Source organism: Lontra canadensis, unplaced genomic scaffold (genome assembly GCF_010015895.1).
Source record: "Lontra canadensis isolate GAN:19392208 unplaced genomic scaffold, GSC_riverotter_1.0 scaffold22, whole genome shotgun sequence".
Classification (NCBI taxonomy): domain Eukaryota; kingdom Metazoa; phylum Chordata; class Mammalia; order Carnivora; family Mustelidae; genus Lontra; species Lontra canadensis.
The window spans coordinates 17,293,375-17,316,802 of record NW_022631016.1 but is presented as its reverse complement, the minus strand read 5'-3'; the positions used below and the strand labels follow the sequence as shown (position 1 = coordinate 17,316,802).

At 36.9% G+C, this 23,428-nt stretch overlaps 1 protein-coding gene across 3 annotated transcripts in view; it reads left to right on the top strand.

The window, feature by feature from the left end:
• Nucleotides 1–23,428, top strand: part of CDH12 (cadherin 12) — a 985,149-nt gene that overhangs the window by 607,467 nt on the left and 354,254 nt on the right. For 2 of the 3 annotated variants that reach the window (XM_032861910.1, XM_032861907.1), the window contains exon 3: nt 5,239–5,385. The exons of the other annotated variant lie outside the window; for it this stretch is intronic. The gene's annotated coding sequence lies outside the window, so the exon portion shown is untranslated. The remainder of the gene's footprint in view (nt 1–5,238; nt 5,386–23,428) is intronic. 3 annotated transcript variants of the gene reach the window in all.

Sequence of the window (23,428 nt, the reverse complement as noted above, 5' to 3'; positions counted from 1 at the left end):
TATTATAGTTACTTAAAAAAATAGCAACTTTTTTCACGTACTCCATGTGCAATTTCAAATCAATGACTCCTGGCTGATTCTTAAGTTGCTTCAGCTACAAAAACAAAATATTTTTCCCATAATGTCATTTATGGAATAAAATTAAACTGTTATGGCATGACAGGGTGGGAGAGGGGAGAAAAAGTGTATTTGTTTATAATCTTTTCTTATTGGCTGCCTGATTATTTCTGAATTAAGTTGAAAAGATATCCCACACTATTAGCCAAATAGATAACATAATTTAATTTTTTTTTAAAGACTGTATTTATTTTATCTGACAGACAGAGATCACAAGTAGGCAGAGAGGCAGGCAGAGAGAGAGAGGAGGAAGCAGGCTCCCTGCTGAGCAGAGAGCCCGATGCTGGGCTCGATCCCAGGATCCTGGGATCATGACCCGAGCTGAAGGCAGAGGCTTTAACCCACTGAGCCACCCAGGCGCCCCGGATAACATAATTTAAATAGCTGACTAAATCTTTGAGATAATATATACTAATTTCCTCATATTTTCCAATGAAATTTTTGACTGGAAGCTTCTTCCTTTTGTTTTTGTTTTGTTTTGTTTTTTTGTTTTTTTTTTTTAAAGATTTATTTATTTATTTATTTATTTTAGAGAATGAGAAAAAGAAAGAGAGAGAAAGTGAGGAAGGGCGGGTCAGAGGGAGACAGAGAAAGAGAGAATCTCAAGCAGACTCTGTGCTGAGTGTAGAGCCTGATGGGGGCTCCATTTGATGACCCTGAGATCACAACCTGAGCCAAAATCAAGAGTCAGACGCTTGGCCAACTGAACCACTCAGGTGCCCCATTAACTGGAAACTTTTTTAAATGGCTCCAGATTATAAAGCTAGTGGTTCCAGAATTTTGACTCTGGTCCAAGCTTTCTGATATCCAGTTGAGCCTTCTTTATTTCCAGAAGTTCATAGTATTTCAAACCCATGAGTATGTATGAGTGAAGCTGGCCTCACTCATGTGAGCTGGCCTCAAAATGGGAACAGTTTACCTTAAGGCTGTTAGATTTCAGCCATTCTACCCCTGTCTTTACACATAAGCAGAAATAGGTACAATATATGAGAATGTTATGTATAATATATGAGAACGGTAGTATTCAGCAAGCATTCCTTTGTTAATATTAGCTCAGTGCTACTGCTGAAAGTCAATTTGTTATTACTTCGTTAGATTGCTTGCTTGTTTTACTTATTTATTTATTTATTTGTTTTAAAAATTTAAAACAACTAACACTAATGTTAGGGGATTTCCTTTCTCTTGATTATTAAATCACCAAGAAAGATGTAGGGAGGTAATATTTGAATCTGAAGTCCATAGAGAAGAAGAAGGGATTCATATAAGGATCATAATACCAATATCTATGTAATTGTCTTAATATAGGAATAGTCAAGAATGCTTTTTTGATCCTGACTATTATTATATGAGAAAAATATAAGAAATCTAAGTGGAGAAATTCCTGTATATATCAATCACAACCTTCCAACCAGCTCAGAATATTTCTCTGTGGAGAAATTCCTGTACATATCAATCACAACCATCCTACCAGCCATTATTACATGATAATCTCAATTGTCACTCTTTAAATGATAATCTCAATTGTTACTCTTTAGTACAAACCCAAGTAAATGAAGAAAGAGTGGCTTCCATTTAGATATCTGTTTGAGTCTTTATTGACTGCAACATGACTCAGACAAACATATTTTTTTAGGTATGGTGGGAAACAATAACACTGTCTGGAAAGGAAGACATCAGATTTTCCACTAAGAATCAGAGACCAAAGAACAATTACTTTGCTCTTTTTCTTCCTAATTCCCCATCATTAAAATATGAATAAAATACTTCTCGTAATTTATATCAAAAGATTCCCGTAAAAATCAAATGAGATAATAGGTGGGAAACTTCTTGGCAAAGTTTAAGGACTGAATTAATTTGAGTTATCATCATTCTTTTCTTTTAGACAGAATTTTTATTAGAAGCCTTGAAAAAATGTGGTCACAACATTTCTCTGTGAGATTATGAATGTGTCTCATAATTCCAGCAGTGCATATGAAATGGTGAAATTCAAGTGAGGTTTAAGAAACTTCTAGATAATGCAAAAACATGCTAGAAATTAATTTCTCAGGTCCGCAATTCCTATGAGTTTGCTGTTCCATTACTTCTGCTGGAGAACTAAAATATCAGAAATCATCAAAATTGTGGCCTACTGTATAAGTAAATGTGCTTGACGTACACATGTATTAGGGTAGGGTCATTTTCCTATTTAAAAAACATAAAGTATAATTTTTGAAGAAGAGGAAGAATGAATCGCAAAAGGGATTCTATGTGTGTGTGCGCACATGCTAATGAAATTACACCATTTGGAAATTCTAGATTTTTTTTTTTTTTTTTTTTGCTAAAGAAGTTTTTTGTTGTTGGTTTTCTTTTTCTACTAAAAGATATATAACTATTTACTGTGACTAAACTTTCATAGTATAATATTTTATCAGTTACAATACATACTTTTTTAGGGATACAAATGTATTTTTTTCGCATTATAAAAACAAGAAAATTTCCTCTTCTTTTAGAAGCAGGAATTTTTTGTTGTTGTTGTTCTTGTTGGTTTTAATGTTTGGAAATTTCTAAGCAAGAAGATTTTACTGTTAAAGTGACCTGAGTTTTAATTTTAGATTTGCTCTGTACTGGCTGTGAGGCACTGATAAATTTAGTAACCTTCTCAGCATCTTAGCTTAATTAATAAAAATTTAAAAAATAATAATGCCTGCTTAATAGGATTGTTCTAAGGATGCCTGGGACAACAACTACAGTTAGAGTGCATGCAGAACGTGTGACACATGGCAGGCACTTACATACAGTATCTATAAGGATGCCTGTTCTATCTTCTCCATACTCCCCACCAATGAGTAATAATTTACTTTGTTACTCATGAATGTACTCCCACCTAAAATCAATTATTTGTTAAAAAGACTACTGTAAAGTCATTCATATTCTTTGTAGAAAATGTTTAAGGTGAAAGACACTTGGAGTCTATGAGAACAAGAAGACCCGTCATTTAGAAATAGCATCAGTGCAAACGTATGCAGCCGGGGCTTTCCAGATAGAAACCATCTACGATAGCACAAAGTTAGCTTAACTTAGCCTATGCTTGTTACAGCATTGCTTGCGTAGTTTTTCAAATAGCATTTTAAGTTAGTAGTGACGACAATTCCAAGTGGATAGGGTTAAAAAAAAAAAACACTATCTTAATTAGAAAGTTTTTAGAAGAGGTCACTATTTAAGATCTTCAGAATGAGCTTTAGACCAATAAGAGAACAGAGTGCTTTAATTGCATGACCGCCCAAACATGGGAACCTTAGAATCCATCAGATTTTCATTTCCAAGTGCTATGTTAACAACGAGTCAGGATCCTCACAGAAGAATTTGCAGTTGTGTTTCCTGTTGACTGTTTATTTACAATTTATGTGCATCAATTTTGATTTAAGCAGCCTCTTTTCTACCAGAACACTCTAAGGCCAGTCTGTAATTGGATAATGGATTTCCTGCTTAGCAGCTGCAGAAGTTACTCCCTCTCCTGAAGTGTATCGACTGGGTTTCTTTGCCTTCAGGTCTCCCCCTCGACCAGTGGAGGGAGCAAGAGTCCTCCTCTGCAAGGGACACAGGCTCAGCCCTTGTCCTGGGGCTTCTCACCAGTTTCTCTGTTTTAAGTTCAAGTGTCTAGTCTATTATAGCAACTCAGTTACACTGAAGTTTTATTTTGTCCAATAAGTTCCACAAAGAGCTTGTATTTTAATGAAATCTGTTTAAAAAAATTATTTGGGAAACAAATTCTCTATAATGCTTTGTGCATTCCTTTACTGAAATTTGACATTGTCCTAAGATATATGTTAATATTAAAATATTATGATGCAAATGCAGCCCCCCCTTCTGTCTGCCTTACACACACACACATCAAGGGAGTGCCATATGTCCCTAGTGAAACCTACTTGGAAAAGCAGAAATGCTGAACATATCACGCAAAACCATTGTGAGAGGACATTTGTCAGTTTTCTCTCTGGCAATGAGATTTTTCTCACCCTCAAGACATGCAAATGACTTTTTTCATCTGTTCTTTTTATGTTATTTGAGTAATTTCCTCCTATAGAAGTAAGGGCTTTCAAAAATTAACCATTTAGGGCTTCCGTGTTTAGTTATGTGACCTTTTGGAGAAATTAGATCTCTTCAGGGAAGTGGTAACTTTTAAAGTCCGAGATGTTGAACTTCTCAGGTGGTCGGTGGGTAAGTATCAGCAGGGTTGTTAATGGCACATGACTATATAAAAATGTTTTGCATTTTGGATGCTCTCCTACTCTTGTTTGTTTTAGTTTTAGAAATCACTATTTCAACTGATAATAGAAAAGATGATTCAGTTCAATGTAATATATTCTCTTGCTACTCAGGTTAATAGTATAGTGCAAACGTCTCTGTAAGTCTGTTGCTAACTTAAAATGCTATCTGAAAAACGACACAAGCAATGCTCTATTCTCCATGCCTTAGTTTGAGTGTTCACATCTGTAAGAAACTGCCAAACAAGCTTATTTAGTATGAATACTTTTAATACATCGGAGAGTTGCACTCTGGAGGGCTGTGATAAACCTCTAAATTCATTTTACATAGACATGGGTTGAAGTATGCACCAGGCTTGGAGCAAAGACAAATGCAGCTATCTCTTTTATCACATCGCTTTAAACATTCAGCTTTAGGCTCTCCTTACAAATCAGCTCTATCAGGCTCTTAATTGTTTCACTGTACCTGATCTCTAACAGGAATGCACCTTGCAAAGCCTCAGGAGAAAGCCCATTTGTTTAAGTCCTCCGATGGCTTAACACGGTGGCTAATCTCCTTGCAAATTATAGGCATAGTTGCAGTTCATCCATCAGGCTGGAAAAGACAAGATTCCCAAGTGGCCTCGGAGCCTTTTCCAGTCCCCAGGAGACCCGCCGACCCTCCGCGTGTGTTGCGTGCGCGCAGGGAGTGTTTCCCCGCTAATCAGGTCAATGATTATCGCCCGGCTCCAGGGACCTGAAAGGAGCCTATCACAGCAGTTAGGGAGCCACGAAACGCAGCGTGCTCGCGGAGGATCTCCCGTTAGGAAACATCGCTTAGTCCTCATTTACTCACTGGAACCTCTAAGGATTTCAGCTTATCTTTTTGTGCTCGTAGACAGCGAGAGGCTCAGCATAAACAGGAAAAAGACGCACCGCAGGCGGCTACTTGGAGAGTGTTGATTGAAAACTTCGATCTCCCCACCCCATTCACGGTTGATTTGACTGATGTCTCCCCTCATTCACAGAGAATATTTCAATTAAGGTAAGTGCTGCTAGATCTGAGCTGCACCGCGCTGAATTTCTGCATGGAAAGTTCTAACCGACTAAACTGACATTCTGCACTGCAGCAAGTCACTGTTTATGTCAGGAGAAGGCTTAGTTTGTAAGCAAGTGTCCTAGAATGAAAACCGGCATTGGGGGATAGTGATGTTTCAGGGCAATTTCTTTTGGAATCCAGGCTTGCTGCCTTGCATCAAGAGAAAATAAAGGGAAGTAATGAAAAGAGCATTAATTTCTCATTTTACCTTTTTAGTAATCTAGAGAACTGCGCCGCGCTAAGGTAACTTGATTTTGATTGAAGTGTTTTGTTGATGTCATAGGGTAAAATCTCTGAGTGGAAAAGCTTCAAAGTTAAATTAGATGGGAAGAAAATTTGCAGATGAGAGTTGAGATTTTGTGCAGCTTTCTACTTTACCAATGTTCCTGGGCTCTCTCTGGGTTAAAGGATTTAGGGCTAATCCCCTGAATGTTTTAATAGTGTCCATTTAGGAATTAAAATATAAATGGTAAAGTTTCTGATATAGCTGTTTAAAAAAAAACAAAATAATGAATATACTACTGATATGATTTATAGCTCTTCCACAAGAGATAGATTTCTTTTATGAAATAGATTAATAAAAAGGAAAGTATATAAAAATTAACTTCTTTCTAAAATGCTTGTTTTTGAAAGGAGAATTCTTCAGTAAGAGATTATGTTCAGGTGTTTATTGAAACCCTGGCTTTTATGTTGGAGGTTGCGCTTGTTATCAAACTCAAGTGAATTGAGGTTAAGCTTGATTGTACATAGTTTAGGGCAATTATCTACATAATTAGGATAAACTAGTCCAGTTATTTCTTCTACACCTATTTTTCTCATAAGTTTCTTAAGATCATCTAGAGAGAATGGAAGAATTTTTTTTCAAAGTTAAGTTTAATTATCTGAACTTTTTCTTTTCTACTTTACTCTGCACATATACACTAAAGGTATTATCCCATATTATGGTAAATCTCTATGTAATCAAGAATAATAAAATAATTCTATCACTATAATTATATATGATGGGTTGATTAGCACCCTAAGCATGTGAGTGAATAATAGCAACCACTTACCTTGTTATAATGTAGTACTTTCAAAATGATTTTCAAATAATGAAACATTATTTAAAGTATAAGTACAAATCATTATAATACACAAACTGAATTTCAATAAATAATCTCTTATGCCAAGACACAATCTAAATATCTAATAAATATCTAGCTGCTTTCATGTAAAGACTTATAATAGTATCCTAAATGTGCTTTATAGAATGAGCACTCATATTTCATGAAATGGTGATTCCACCTTCCTCCTAGTGGTATCCTGAGATGTAACATTTTATAAAGATGTCAAAACACCCTTTATCTTAATTGGCTATCCTTCTGAACTTCTCTAGAGAGCTTTTCAGGCTGATGTTGATGTTATTGCTTCTCTCACAGGAATACAATATTTTCGGGATACCCATAGGTGCTGACATGTATTTGCTGGGTGTCTGTATGTTTTTAGCCAAAGCCTGAGGACATGTAGCTACCTCTGTTGCACTGAGACTTCTATCTCTTTATCTCCAGGGAGTTGGTTTCTCAACTGATTTGATACCTGAGAGAAGTGTGTTGACTACAGTTAATTGTTACTGGGTTTGGGCCTGCTTCTTCCTTTTATTTATTTATTTGCTTGTTTAGCAACACTGATAAACAGAAAGAGGCAACATTAATCACAAAAAGTCACATTTGCTATTACCAAACTTGTACATTGCTTAAACTATCTCTGTATTATAGACTATACTTACACCAAGTTCCAAAGTGGTGGTGGTATCCTACCCAATGAACTTGTGTTGGATGTACTTTCTTGACGTATATGACCGTTGAAAGATGTGGTAGTGTATAATGAAATATTTAAGCCTAAAAAATGAAGGCAATTGTAGTTCTTATTCAAGAAGTTAGACCTAAGTTGTTAAAGGGGTTTTATCATTGTAGATGTTGTCTTGATTTGCATTATGCAGGCTGAAAAGAAAAATGGAGAAAATCTTGGGTACAGTTGAGAATTAGGAGCTGTAGCACCTTGAGAATTAGGAACTATAGCACCTGACCCCTCAATCAGATTTCCCTTTTTGTTTTCCTTCGCTTATTGTATTATCCCCAGGTGCCACCTTACCTCTAGATTCTATATTGAACCCTATTCTTCATTGATTTGACGGTAATTTATTCCTTCTGTGAGATCAAAAAGCATCTTACAGGATAAATTCACTTAGAGCAGACAGTTACAAAATTTAAACCAAAAAGTCTGTTAAAACTTTCCTTATGACTTATAACCTGCTTTTTAGTATGTGGTAGTTTCAATAAAAGACAATGGGGAGAGGCAGTATCTTACAGGTTTTCTAAATACCAAACAACTGGGATACAAACTTTGCATGTATGGTTTTTCTAATCATTAAGTCAAAATGATTACATCGAGGTTATTTACTTCAGTTTTCCAAAGAAAAGATGGGGGCTGGGAGAAGATAGGTAACTGAGGCAAGGGGAGACCATAGTTAATGGACTTATGATTTATACTTAGATCCGGCTGTATTTAAATCTCCTAATATTTGTGCTCTAACTTTTTTATCACGAAGTATGTGGTGATCCTTTCCAGTGTTTGATGTGACTCTCGTGAATATTTTAAGATGATTTTTTTTAGGATTATACAGCTTAATTATATCACCTTCAAAATAGTTTAACTCTTGGCTTACTTAAAATAAATGACTTTATAAATCCCATAGCTGCCACTGTTTGAAACAAGCATATACTTTGTTCTTTTGTTTCCTAAAGAGGTCAGTGCACAAGTCCCTGCATCAAGCTGATTCTGATTACCATGGACAGATAAAGCTCTCTGCTCTATGGATAATCAGCACTGAAATTTAGTATCAGGAGGAGTAAACATACTCAGAATAAAATCAAATTATAAAGTGTGATATAAATTCAATGTCACTTATTTGAAATAAGATTAAAAGGAAGTTAAGATGGACATTGGGTAGGGTATGTGCTATGGTGAGTGCTGTGAAGTGTGTAAACCTGGAGATTCACAGACCTATACCCCTGGGGGAAAAAAATATATGTTTATAAAAAATAAAATTTAAAAAAAAAAGGAAGTTAAGGAAAATTCATGTTCATGGCAAAAGACATTCATAATATTAGAAAAGATAAAAAAATGAATAGTTGGAATTGAATGTCAGAAAGTGGACTAAAAAATTAATATTTAAGGGTGCCTGGGTGGCCCAGTGGGTTAAGCCTCTGCTTTCGGCTCAGGTCGTGATCTCAGGGTCCTGGGATCGAGTCCCATATCAGGCTCTCTGCTCAGCTCCCTGCTTCCCCTCTCTCTCTCTGCCTGCCTCTCTATCTACTTATGATCTTTGTCTGCCAAATAAATAAATAAAATCTTAAAAAAATATTTAAATGTACAGAAGTCTGTTCTATTGATTTCATATAAATCTTCCCATGTGTACACAGAGATTTCCTAGAGCTAATTATACTTTGTGACAGGATTATCCAAACCAAAATTGTGTCCAGTCTTTGACAAAAAAGAAGTGATCTTACAAGATTAGGATTGGCCTGGAAAATCTGTTATGATTAGCTGTGATATCCAAAGACATACTGAGATGGTAACTGGAAGTTAGGTAGCATAGTTACGAAATATCATCATTTATTAAGCTCCAGCATGTTCTCAAACATTTAAAAAGATAACAGATATTGTGAATAATGGATTCAATAATGATTAAAAACATTATATATATATATATATATACACATATATATGTGTGTGTGTGTGTGTATATATATATATATATATATATATATATATATATTCCAACTTCCAGGCAACTTACTTTCCATTCTCTCGGGGTTTTTTTTTTTTTTTTTTTGGCAAGTGATTGGTTTATCCTAGTTGGATGTAAGAATAACAGAAAAACGAAGTATATATAGATAATCCCCTCTATTACTATGCCAAAGGAAAGGACATGATCTGTAAAAAAGAGTACTATAAAAGAGTTTGTTATGTTCACAATGCATAGATCTCTTCATCCAGAAAATAGGACTGTGTGTCTAGGCCCCCCGTGCAGTAAATTTGACCGGATATACAAGACAATCATTTCCACAATGACCAATGGCTACCATGTGGATTACATAAGAACTATGCCAATATAGGATGCTCTCTATTAGGTGACAGGTATTTACCTGATCTGGTGACCTTCACTATGAAATACATGTAGGTAACAGCAGTTGGTGGGAAAGAGCAGATGTTGGAAAACATAGAGATGGTAGTCTGCAGAAACCATGAAGAAGCTGAAGTCATGAGATTGGTAGCAAGGGAAGAAGAGGTTAATTGCCTTAGGTCAGTTAGAAGAGACACATTTGCTGACTCATGATAGCTAAGCACAAGAAAGAGTACTCCCTTACAGAGGGGCAACGAGTCTTGGTTATCCTGGGTGATATTTCAGACACACTATGCAGTGGTCAGACTTTTTCCTGTTTTCCACTTTTTTCTCACTGGTTGCAGTTCCATTTACTAACTTAAGCTGAGTAAATCTTTGTTTCTTAGAAATCAAAGATTATACCTGGCCCAACATCAGATGTATTCATGGTCTCTCTCATTAGAAAATGGATAAGGGTAGGAATGTGTAATGCTTGTATAATATAAGGTCTGGATTCAACTACCTGGGTTCACATGACCACTGAGGCTACTTAATTCCTAGTTCTGTGACCTTGGGAAAATCAGTGAAGGTGTCTAAACTTTGTTTTTTTGTGATTTTTAAAATGGATCATCTAATGATAGTACTGTAATCTCATAGCACTGTTGTGTGAAGTAAAGGAAACAATTGATATAATGGCTCAGGTGATCAGGAAATGATAATTATTATAAATAAGAAAACTTATGATGAGTCCCTCACTTTATCTGTCAAGTGGGGAAAATTAGGGATATTATCTCTCTTTAGCAACAGTGCACACCTGGACCTTACCAGAAGCTCCTGGAACCACTTCTTGACACTGTGTTCATAACAGTATTTAAATTTTAGGAACATGTAATTTTTTTCTATTGGATTTAGACAGATGAGTGGATACTTCTTGAAAGAAAGTAATTCAGTAGACAGTTTATAGAAAACCTATTTTTGTCAATGGTTGTTTGCATGCACAAAACCAGAGCTGAATAGTAGAGTATAAAGATATTGTAGAGGCTGCAAAGTTGAAAATTTTTGCTATTTTATCTCTTGCAGAAGTTAACTGACTCCTTGTTTAAAAGAGAAACTAATTCATGTTGCATGATTTTTTTGATTATAAGCATAATAAATATTTGGTGGAATACTTTTTAAATGTTTTGAAGATAATTATTTAAATGTCTATTTCCAGATAGATTCAAGCTTATTTCCTCTTCTTCGAGAACTCATCCATATTTTACTATGGGATTTCAATCTTCTAATTATAAATGTTAAATTTTGCATATATATATATGCAAAAATATTCTAAATTTTGCATCAATTGATTCAAGTAATAAGCATAGTGAAACTGTAGTTTTCCAAATGAATTCATTGTTTTCCATCCTCCAAGTCATACATTCTTGTATTTTGGCATATATAGGAATCAATGACTATGTGCCTTAAAATAGCAGCTTCCTGGGTCTCATATCTGGAGTATTAATTTAGTAGGTCTGAGAAAGAACCCAGGAACCACAGTTTTGACATATGAAGGTTAGTCTGATAAAATTAGAATATATAGGAATGTGACCTAATTACTGGAATTTAAACAATTTCCCAGATAATTCTAATATTCCAACAAAGTTGAGGGTTACTGCTGGAGATCAGTAACTCCAAACTTGAATGGGCATGCAAATTATCTAGGGCTCCTGGTCAAATGGTTCTGAAATGGTGCCTGAGATTATGTATTTCTCATAACCTCCCAGGGATACCAGAGCTGCTGATCAGTGAGAAATGCTCTTCTCATTCTGGCCCCACTCAGCCCTATGGTTACCCGGGTCGGTAAATTTTCAAGGACCTAACATAAGATGTGACTTACAGTCCAGCTTACCTGAGTCAAAGGTTGATGAAACTTCTCAAGAAACAATTCCCTTTGCGGAAGGGTGATGGGAAGTTCTGAGCCAGGTCAAAATTGAGAAATATTTTTCTAATCTATTGTGAATTCCTACTGACGCACTCTGGAAATAGAATAATTGGCTGCTTTTGGAAAGCAACATATTTAGGTACTTGTTGCTGGTATTTAATTATTTTCAGTAAAGGTAATTGTTGGGCAGTAATTGTTGCTTTCCAACTGTACTGGCCAATGTGTAAAAATTTATGGTTTTAGCACCATCTAGGATAACTCCATACCAAAGTGCCAAACTTAGCAGAAAATTCTGACTTCTTGGACAGCGTTTCATTTCTTTTCATCTTGGGAATGCAGTCCTAGGCATCATTATTTGTCAGTCCCACTTTTTTCTCTCCCTAAACTAAAACAGCAAGGATATTGATTTCATCTCTCTCCTCTATTTAATTTTTTTTCTATTTCCAACTGTCATATTTTCTTTTTATTGCTCAACTCTACAAAACACCAGAGGAAATATCATATTTCATTAATATAGACACAAATTTTGGATAAATGGTGTTACGTTTTTAAATTATAAACCTGACCATTAAATTCTATTTATCCTATTAATCCTCTTTATTTTTTCATCTAGAATGTTTAACATTGCATGAACCTTACACTTGTTAACTTATTTGATTATTCTTTGTCTCCCCTCTCACATTAAACATTAGAAAGTAATGTCTGAAAAGGCAGGTTTTGTTTCTTTTATTCATAGCTGCAGTCCAGTGCCTAGAATGGTGCCCAGTATAGAGCAGATTCTTAGAAAATATCTGTTGAACAAAGAACGTATGGATGTTCCAAATGAATCAATAAATTACGTAGTCCATGTGTTAGCATTGAGGCAAGTACCTAAATAACCATAGTTGTGCTTTTGCTTTGAACTGTAAGATTCAAGCACATTTCTCAGAAGGCTTACATTTAATCCGTTTAATTTACTCAATCATTATTGTGTCCCTCTTAAGTATCATTCTACTAGATTCCAAGGACATATGTTGGTGAGCATGATGAGTTCATAATGTATTCTGCCTACTGGTGGTGGGAGGGGTGGGGCGTCAGACAAGAGAAAAGTCAGTTACAATATTCTCTGGTGTCCAGTCATGGACTATATGTACAGGGTGTTGTTAATCACAGAATAGCTGCTGACTTAACTCTATGGGACCATAAGAAATTTCTGAGAAGTTACCTGAGCTATAAATTGAAGGATACCTTGCATTTCAACAGACAGAAGAAGAGGCAGGGTGGTAAGCTCCTAATAGAAGTTATGTCATGTGCCAAAACACAGAGATATGATGAAAGAATCCCTACCACCTTCCAGGAGCACATTAGTTTCTTATAACATGACAATGTAATGTCATATGTATAAGAAGAGACAACTTCATATTTGCTCTGTGTGACGAGTTTAAACCTTCCAGAAACAGTGGGCTCCTATTAAGGCATGTGAGAAAGAGAGAGATAGATATATTGGTGCTCTATTCTAAATCTTGCATTTTGTTTTTCACTGCTTCAAGTTGGAAAAAATAAATATATTCCATTATATATATTTATGGTATATATTTCAATATATATAATTTCATTATATATTTTTTCATTTTATATATATAATTATATGTATATGCACATCTATATGTATACACATATGTGTGTGTATATATACATATACACATGCGTATGTGTGTGTGTGTGTATAAAATTAAAAACAAAACAAAAATACACCAGAGAAAATTCCTTTTTGATGGGACTAAAGGGAGAGAGACACTCTTAAAAATCTGCACCAAGGATAGGTGAAAGTGCAGATGTTAAAACCAATAAGTGGTTGCATGAGGATGAATTTGGACAACTATGTATCCATATGTAACTTTCAGAGACTCTATGACATGATTAAGTGAACACATTTCCGTTTCAGAATTTAGAAAAATGGCAGACAATGGATGGCCATAGCTGCTTGTATCGACATGGAAAAATCTTCACATTCTCTTTCCTCCAGATTGTAATCTAAAAGAAAAGGCCATCTTCTTGCCTCTACCCCTGGATAATCAAACTCAAAATGAACTATTCAAACACAATGTCACTCACATTCTTAGGAGGATAACATTTTGACCCTTTCACTTTAGAAGTAGGAGGTTGGGGGTTACTCTGGCCAAAACTCTGCCTCTTCTGTGCAGTGCTTTGTTGTTGTGAATGGTGGCTGAAATTTAATAGGAAGTGTCTTTAATCACAGACATTTTCTCTGAACCATTCTTCACAAAACAGCACATACTTCCTTTCTTTCTCTTTACCGTTCAACAGACATTTAACACTTATTGCCGATAATGGGTTATTCAGTGGGACTCTAAGCTCTGTAAATATAAAAACCTTGCTTTGCTCACTGCTGAAGACTCAGAACCTAGATTATGGACTATGATACAGTTAGTACCAATAACATATTTATAAGAAGGAAAGGAAGAAGGAAGGAATGGAGGAAGGCAGAGAAGGAAGGATCAAAACATCTTCTCCTCTTGACCTCCAAACCTTTCTGTTCTCTCTGCGCCATCTCGGTGAATGACACTGTAACCTATCCAGTGTGTCACATTAGGTCCCCAGCTCTCATTTTCACCTTTCCGCTTCTCACACGGGCAAGAGCCAATCTAGTTCTTCCAATTCTACCATCTAAATCTCTCTCACATGGATCTTCACCTTTCTCTCTCCACATTTCCCACCTCCTTCATCAGTTACTTGTTATGTTATAAAGTAATGTCCCTTACTGCCAGAATATTGACCTCTGTAAATATAAACTTGATCTTATTATCCCTGTGGTAAAAGCTTCCCTTATGATGCAGTTCAAACCTTCATGGGCATCCATTTGTATGCAAGGTTTAGGATATCACATCCTTTCAAGACTTGCCTAACCTCTACCGGTTTATTTTTCAGCCATCTTTTGTTTCCTTATCGCTGAGATTTCATGTTTTCTGCCTGGCATATTAGGTTGACTTTTTGCCGGGCTTAATCTCTTGGCCCTTAGAACAGAAGATGTCATTTCATCCTAATAGTTTTTGGCCCCTACAGGTTTAGTGAAAATGCCCCTCCTATCCATTTCCATAACACAGCCTATGCCACTTTCCAATCACAGAAACTCATTACATCATTTAGTAATGCTAAATTCCAAACTCTGATGGTAGGCTCTCAGCCTGTGCCATTCACTACTGTATTCCCAGTGACAGGCACTAACTTACACAAATCAATTGTGAAAAAGGACTGGTAATGTAATTCTCTGAATTTAAAAACCATCATTTCTTCATAAGATTCTCCCTTCCACTTGGGCAGTTAAATTCCTGCCATTCTGAATAGAATTGTTTTCCTCTATGTCACCTTTAGAAATGTCAAAAAAACCCACAAAAATATGGTGACAATTAAGTTAATTCAAAAATTTGTCATGCCTGGATCCACTGAAAATTTGTTTAATGCATTTCATCTGTTTTATCCACCTTATGGACTGTGTAGATATCTTATCCTTTAACGAACAGTAAAAATTGTTCACACACGTTTGGTAAAGGTCACCTATTTTCAATCAGCACCTTTCTGTGTAATAATTGGGTGACATTTCTCATCCGTCTGTGATCAATGAACATGCATATTTTAACTCAAAAGTCCATTCTCTTTAAAAGTATCACTCTTATAGCTTATTTTATAACTAGGTGATATTTAGTGCAGGGAAATTACACTAACTCTTATTCTTGGGGCTTTTGATCTTTAGAGGAAAATAATTGGCAGAACAAACAATAGGAATGGCCTCTTCTGAAGACTCCGTAGTCAAAAAGCGCATCCTGAATAGATATTCTTTGGTGTCTCATGTTTAAGGAATGATTACACTGTTATATTTAATATTACCATAATTAAACTGTATTTTATTACTTGTCCTGTAGATGAGGTGAGGTGAAATGCTCTAAAAATCCATATAGAGTAAACAACGGCATTAATTCTGGAAAATATTTCTTTCGCAGATACTTAGAGGCAATCTTCCTTGGAACCATAATCCTCAAAAAGAAATTGCAGCCCTCACAGAAGCAGTTTAGGTCATCTGGGTCTAGGTCTCTGGATTTTTCTAAAAGCCTTCAACAAGGCACAAATGACATTTTAAATAGCTTGTCAGGAAAAGAAGTGATTTTTAATGCAGATCCACCAAATATAATGTTTTTTATCAGTGCCCCAAAGGCAAACATCTGAAAGGCAGAGAAAACATAATACCAAGATAAATGTTGTGACTAGTGTCTAAAGAGGAATATAATATTAAGATAATACAGAAATATCTCTTGTCAGGAAAAAAAAAAAGAAGAAGAGTAAACAGGTTTAATATCCTACAATTCTATAATTTACACAGAAGTATAATTAGACGTTGGGATTTTTTTTTTTCCTTACCAGATGCTAAGCCAGTTTATTTTTAACATATTTTAGGGGAAAAAAATCCCCTCCCCCAAACAAACAAACAAGAAAACCCAGACCATTTATGCTCTGATCACAGGCATGGGGAAAGGAGCCCAGCACAGTTAAGCAGCAGTGAATGCAAACTTAACACAAAAACTCTTAGGCAAAGTAATGAGAGTGTTATACTGGTTCCTTCAAAGAAGTAAAGCCTGTCATGGAATGATGATTTATGTTACTCTTGGTCTTGATCAATGTACCAACTTATGAAGCTAGCAGCCTCTATTACCCACTACTTCCTTCTAGACCTTTCTTAGTCCAGTTTTTACAGACTCTTGGGTTATCTGCCTCTCATGATGAAGTAGCCAGACACCTATAGACCTAGAGTCCCTTTACTGTCTTTTATTTGTGTGTCTTTGGTAGCACTATTTTGCTCAAGAAGTTTGGTGATCAGTTTCAATAACAATAGTAAAGCTAAAATGTTTTGGCTCTCAAGGGCATTCATTCTTCTGTGGAGGAACCTGACTGGGACAATTTCCCCCCATTTTAGGCCAAGTTATCTATTCATAGATACCATATTCCTCAGAACCATATAAATCAAATATTGATTCTTTGACTCTATTCAGTTGGTTCTAAAAAGCGGGATTATAAATTAAGTAGCAAATTGATAAGCAAGATAAAATTCTTCTTCTATACAAAAACCCCCTAAATTTATCAATGGTACCCACTCCTTGCTCCTTCATTGCTTCTATATAGTTAGTGTCTGGGTTCATGCACCTCTCTAGTGTCCCCTTTGGACACATTGCAGCCTGAGGTTACTAAAGGACCATTCATTCTCTTTCCTCTGACCCATATTGAATAACAACAACAACAACAACAAAATCGGGCCCTATTTTCCCTCTCTCCTTGTCTTCCAAGAAAATTAAACATTCTCAGGGTTGGTAAACATTTCAAAATGTTGAGGGTTGGTAAAGAGGGTGACCCTGGTTGTGTTGTACTCACTGAAATGTTGAATAGGTTTTGCATTCCAAGAAGAAATTCCAGGAGTAAAAACATTTTTGTTCTCATGGAGCCATCATCAATGAAAGGAAAAATATGGTTGAAAAATATCAGCCTTGAGACTTGGGTATAAACTCCTTGTTGGATATAGCAGAATTCTTATAGTGAGGTAGTAATAAAAAGTAGGATTTCCATAGGTCCTGCAGCTACAAAACTGAGTCTGACAAGAAGCATAACAACACGTGCAAATGGAAAACACTCAGCATTCGGGTTGCCAGACATAATTTAAAAAGTAGAAACACTGTGTTAGGCACTATGCTCTTTTGGTGTTAGTTATGATTCCTATATAAAAATAAAAATATTGAAGAATGTCACTAACGCCTGTTTGTAGTGTTTTCCAATAGGTAAATTGTCAGATAACGTAACTACCGTCTACATATCATGTTCATAAAAGGTGTTCATTTGGTGTGCAAGACTCATTTGAAGCCAATCTCCACCCTATTAATAATTATATACAATGAGGGCCGCTAAGCATCTGACTTCCTCTCAAGTCATGATCTTGGGATCCTGGGATATGCCGCATCAGGCTCCCTACTCAATGAGTATTCTGTTTCTCCCTCTCTCTCTGTCCTCCTCTGCACTCGTTCTCTCTCTTTTTCTCTCAAATGAATAAATTAAAACATTTATAAGAATAATTATATAAAATGAAAGTACAAGGAAAAGAATAATAATGTTGTAGCATTATTCACTTAGGCAACATAATGAGTGCTTCTCTTTGAGGGGTTAACTGAGAAGGGGTAAAAAAAAAGGAGGCTTTTAAGGTGCTAGAAATGGGCACTTTCATGTGGATGGTTATTACATGGTTAGGTAGGAAGGTAGATAGGTAGACACTTACATAGTGTGATTAAAAAAATAAAGAAATTGGGGTGCCTGGGTGGCTCAGTGGGTTAAGCCTCTGCCTTCAGCCAGGTCGTGGTCTCAGGGTCCTGGGATTGAGCCCCGCATCGGGCTCTCTGCTCAGCAGGGAGCCTGCTTCCCTTCCTCTCTCTCTCTGCCTGCCTCTCTGCCTACTTGTGATCTCTGTCTGTCAAATAAATAAAATCTTTAAAAAATAAGAAAGAAAGAAATTGTACTGTATGGTTAGCTAAGAATTTTGTTGTAATTATAAATAAAATATCTTTTTTTTTCTTTTCAAATATGATGGAGACTGTTTTTTTTAAGATATTATTTATTTATTTATTTATTTATTTATTTATTTGACAGACAGAGATCACAAGTAGGCAGAGAGGCAGGCAGAGAGAGGAGGAAGCAGGCTCCCTGCTGAGCAGAGAGCCCAATGGGGCACTCGATCCCAGGACCCTGGGATCATGACCTGAGCTGAAGGCAGAGGCTTAACCCATTGAGCCATACAGGTGCCCCTAGAGGCTGATTTTTATTGTGACAGAAATAATACATATTTTATTGGATTATTTTTATCATAATGAATTTTATCCCACCAATTTGCAGATGAAGAGTGCCATGTAAAGTCTTCTATAGTCTTCAGACTGATTGTACACAGACACATGAGAAAAGAAAGGGAGAAGTGTGCAAGAGTTGTCTGCAGGAAGCATACAGATTTATAAATCAGAAAATTCATATTTTTTGACAGTTTATAAATTTTAAAGGTAATGATTTTGTGTATGAGGAGATCATCTTGGGAGAGTTTGAAGCAGAAATGAAATAATCGCCCCAGACATTTTACTGTACAGATGTATTTTAGCAAAAAGTGATAACAACATCATAATCTTAAATGAGGACTCTGCAACAAGGGCTCTTTCCTGATACATGATTCCATAATAAGCAATAAAAGCCAATTTAGAATAAAACAGAAGAGTTGCCTATACAGACTACAAGTAATGCTGCTGAAATCTACTTCTTGTCCTAAGCATCTCCTTGGAGCTATTTGACAAAATCTGCACTTCCCAATATTATTTCTGCCCTTTAATTTGGGGTGCTAAAGGCCCTAGTGTTAGAAATGCAGCTAGCAGGCCACCTGGGTGGATCAGAGGGTTAAGCATCTCACTCTTGATTTTCGCTGAAGTCATGATCTCAGGGTCCTGAGATCCAGCTGCAGGTAGGGAGTCTGCTTGAGAGTCTCTCTCTCCCTCTGCCCCTCCCCCTGCTCATGTGATCTCTCTCTCTCTCTCTAAAATGAATAAATAAATTTAAAAAAAAAAGAGAAATGCAACTTGCTGTTTCTTACTAATCCATATCTTGTCATGGTACATTTTCAGCTGTTTGACATTGAGAAAATGAGACTGACGTGCTCTGAACACCAAGTGTTAGTAGAAAGTGGAAAGGTCTATCATGTGAGATAAAGCAAGAGAAGGCTCAGCAAGGAGCTACAGTATGTCACAAACTCACTGGTACTTAACCCTGAGGAAGAGGACAGAACCGAGGAACAAGGGAAAGGGTACAGAGAAACATAACCTAAGCTCTGTTAGGAAAGTTCAAGCTCGATCTGTGGGTTGGAGTAAATCCCCTTGTTCCCTTTGCAGGTATCCATTTTTATGGGAACATGTAAGGAGATTTTGGAAGCTGTGTAATGTCCTCCACCTACTTGAGGTCAGTTCAGGTAACTGTAGATGTAGATTGCCTACCAGATGCTACCTGGAATGCGCTACTACAGAGAGTAATAGAATTCTACTTTTTCCTTAAATATATATATGTATACATAAGAGACTCTTAATCTCACAAAACAAACTGAGGGTTGTGGTGGGGAGGGGAGTAGGGAGAGGGTGGTTGGGTTATGGACATTGGGGAGGGTATGTGCTATGGTGAGTGCTGTGAAGTGTGTAAACCTGGCAATTCACAGACCTGTACCCCTGGGGCTAATAATACATTCTATGTTAATAAAAAATAAAAAATTAAAAAATATATGTATGTGTGTGTATATACATATACATATATCTTATACATATAAAAATATAGGTATATACACATGTACACATATACACACATATACGCATTTAAATACATATATACACACACTTTCTGGATTTCCCCAGGACTTCTGGAATATAATGTGCAAAGTGAGATATAGCATGTTCTTGTGTTCTTATTTAATCCCATCTAGGCACCTAGAAATAAATCCTGTGATGAATGGCTACTTCTCTTTTGTTATTAGTAACAGGTTAATGCTGGGAAAATATGATTGAGTGTGTGTGCAAGAGAGAGAAAGAGAGAAGGAGAGAGAGATACCATACAGAGAAAGGAGTGAGCATGTTATCCCCAGACTCTTATTCCCTCATGATAAGCTAAATTCAGAAACAAGAGAAAAAGAGAAAAAAACTGGCAGATCATTCCCCATTTTGCAGAGAATTATGGAAGAAGAAAAATCCTCACAAGGAACAAATCTGGTGGCCGTAGAGTAAAAGTCAGAGGGCTTTCTCCTTCTTTGTGTGTAAAAAGCATAAATTATATATTTTAAAATTTCATCATTGGTTTTTTTGAGAATTAAATGAGATAAAGTGTGGGAAAGTACCCATCATAGTACCTGATGCATAGCGACTGGTAAAAGAAAAAACAAGAATTGTTTTTCCTTTGCCTTTCCCAGCCTTAATGGGGTCACCAGGAAGTATGGCCAGGACTGCTAAGTAGAGTGGAAAGGTGTAGTGATATAAAATTAAAATAATGGGTTTTCAGTTCAACAGATGGAAATTTCAGTCTGACTCCGTGACTTACTACCTACGCAGCTTTAGGCAATTTTCTTTACTTTTCTTTCTCTAGCATACAGATAAATTATTCATGACCTCAGAGGTGGTTCTGTATTGAGATGCCATAGTAAATGAACTTAACAAAGTGTCTGACTTATAGCAAGCACACTGCTGGTGTAGATGGGATTGTTATATGAACTGGATGGCCCAGGGTGCCATATTTTGCTGCATTCCCCATGTATTCTAGGTTTCAGAGTTAATCGGGATCTTTATCCCTGGTCCTAGCTACCACCTTGACCCCCAGGGTCTCTGCTAATTTCAAGCTAAGAAAACCATCATCTCGTTTTCCCAGATGATGAAAAATTAACTTATATTGAGTTGAGACTCATGGCAACTCAGATGTCTAGGCCTGACATTGTAAAAGAGGATCTGATTTTCATCACTACTGCCTTTATGATGGCTCGGGACCCACCGCCTTGATTGCCTCACCTGAGCCACTCAAGTCTTCCCAGGGCTGTTTTAGAAAACTCCCGAGGTGCTCATTCGTGTTCTCAGTCACAAGATTCTTGAGTTTCCCTCCTCTGACCTCCTGACTTCTGCCAAGCAAGACCCCCACTGCTAATGTCTCTTGGGACACGGAAGCTCCTCTGGGCAACACCATTCCCTGTTCTCGTCTCCATTGCTCACACAATTGCAGCTACAGGAAAAGAGCACGATCCTTCTCGTTATGTCTTCTTAACCACAGCTTGAGCATGGCATTTTCCTTAAGCCATGGAGCACTTGCAGACCAAATGACAAGTTTTTTTCATAAAGTAAAGAAATAATGATAGGGAGTAAGATCACTAAGACATAAAAGAAAGTGACAGGCAATGTGTCAGCTCTCAAGCCCACAGGCCTGGTACCTGGCTCTGTCGTCTCTCTTAAGCCTCCCCTTGTCATTGACCCTAGGTCCACCTTCTTTTCCCAGCTGTACTACATTCAGATAGATCTTCTGGCACCGAGGCCAGGACTCAGCTCAGTGAACTGTCAGAGATAGAACTCCAGATTCCATCCTAGACCTGATTGATTTTGAAACCCTCATTTTCATTTCCAGATTCTAACTCGTGTGGAGAATGTCCACTTATTTCAATTTAAAACAGACAAAAACAAAACAAAACAAAACAAAACAAAAAAACTTCTTTACTTCCACCCACTAAGCTATTCTTAATAGAAAAAATAGAAGAAAATAATCCTGAATAAATTCAATCTGTATCAGCAATTCTTAAAAATCACACCTTATGCAGGATGTGTTTGTCCAGGAAGTTGAACTGAGCCAACCCAGGTTGTCCATCTCTTCTGCAGGGAAAGGGTGCAGTGGAGTCTACTGGTCCATTCAGAAATCCTTGTGAGTCTTTGCTCCTCGGAAACAACTACGTGAACAATCATGCAAGCATGGATGTCCCTGAGAATTTGCCTAACAAATTTGGCTGCTTAAATAAATTTGTGCACAGACAAAGCAACAACCTGGGGGAAAAAAATGTAACTCTAATCTCTAAGAGCAGAAAGATGAGCTTCTCTTTCTAAGTGATACACATTGAAGAAGTAGGTTGACATCCACCACAAAGAGGAATTCTAACCCACGGGTCTCTCTTGAATCCATTTGCAATCTTCAGTGCTTGAGAAGTGGGCAGCAAAAAAGGAGTCAGTATATGCTGTTGAAAGCATAAAGGAAAGAGGGGTTTTCCCATTATCTAACATTTACAGCTTCAAAAACCACTACATGGGAATTTGGTTTCAGCCAGTTAACCCTATTACATCTCTTTGTGCTCTTGGTTTGAATTCTGAATGTGTTTTCTCCTAGAAATGTTAAGCCCAAATTTGGGAAGTTATAATACCTTAGTTCATGTTAGACTTCATACATGCAAATTGGTAAGAACATTTAGTATTCAAAAATAAACAAGAGACCAATTTGTAAGACTCCAATTTGTGAGTCAGATAAGCTGAAATCTGTTTGTAAAACCTGCCATATTCCCCAGCAGACATCTTTGAAAGCTAAGTATCTTCTGTTATCTCAGCTATAGTCACTTTCCCCCAACACTTTCTCCCTGCATCATGCTTCTCAGTTGTGCCTCTGGATTCCTTAACGTTAGAACCCCATCTTCATATTTGCTGTTTCTCTCTTAAAGTCAGGCCTTCATTCCTGTAGGGACTCAGCCTCCTTGTCAAGATCCTGGCCTCTAGTCTCTTCTCTTTCACCACCAGCCTCCCCAGCTATGATCCATGTAAATTACAAAATTTAACCTCGCTGCTTTCCCATGGAAAACCTCCACTGGCTCTCTGTTGCTATAAATGAGCTCCAGTCTTTCCAGTCATGGAAAATGAGGACACATCCCCAGCTTCACCCATCCCCTTTCTCTCTTGCTTTCCCTTTCCCTGCTCAGTACTCTTCAGTCACTGTGAATCATTTGCAGTCACATGATTGAGAATGTCTGTGCACCTGCTCGGACTCCTAATGGTATTTTTGGCCCCTGCGCTGTCCACAGTGCTTGAAATATCTCTGCGTTTCTCCTTCTCAGCCTTGTACTCCTCCATAACTTTTCTGGATAATTCGTGCTCTCTCTTGGAAACTCAGAACTGACATCATTTCCCCCGGGAAGCTCTTTACTATAGGAGCTGTACTGTGTCCTAATCTTCTCTTGGTAAGTTTGTGTCACCTGTTAGAACAGAGCGTGCCCAGGCTATGTCTTAAGTTTGTTTAAACCTCAATGCTTTGTACTGTGTCACATATTAACACCTGAGGACTAATTTTGTAATACATGAATGTATGTATGGAAG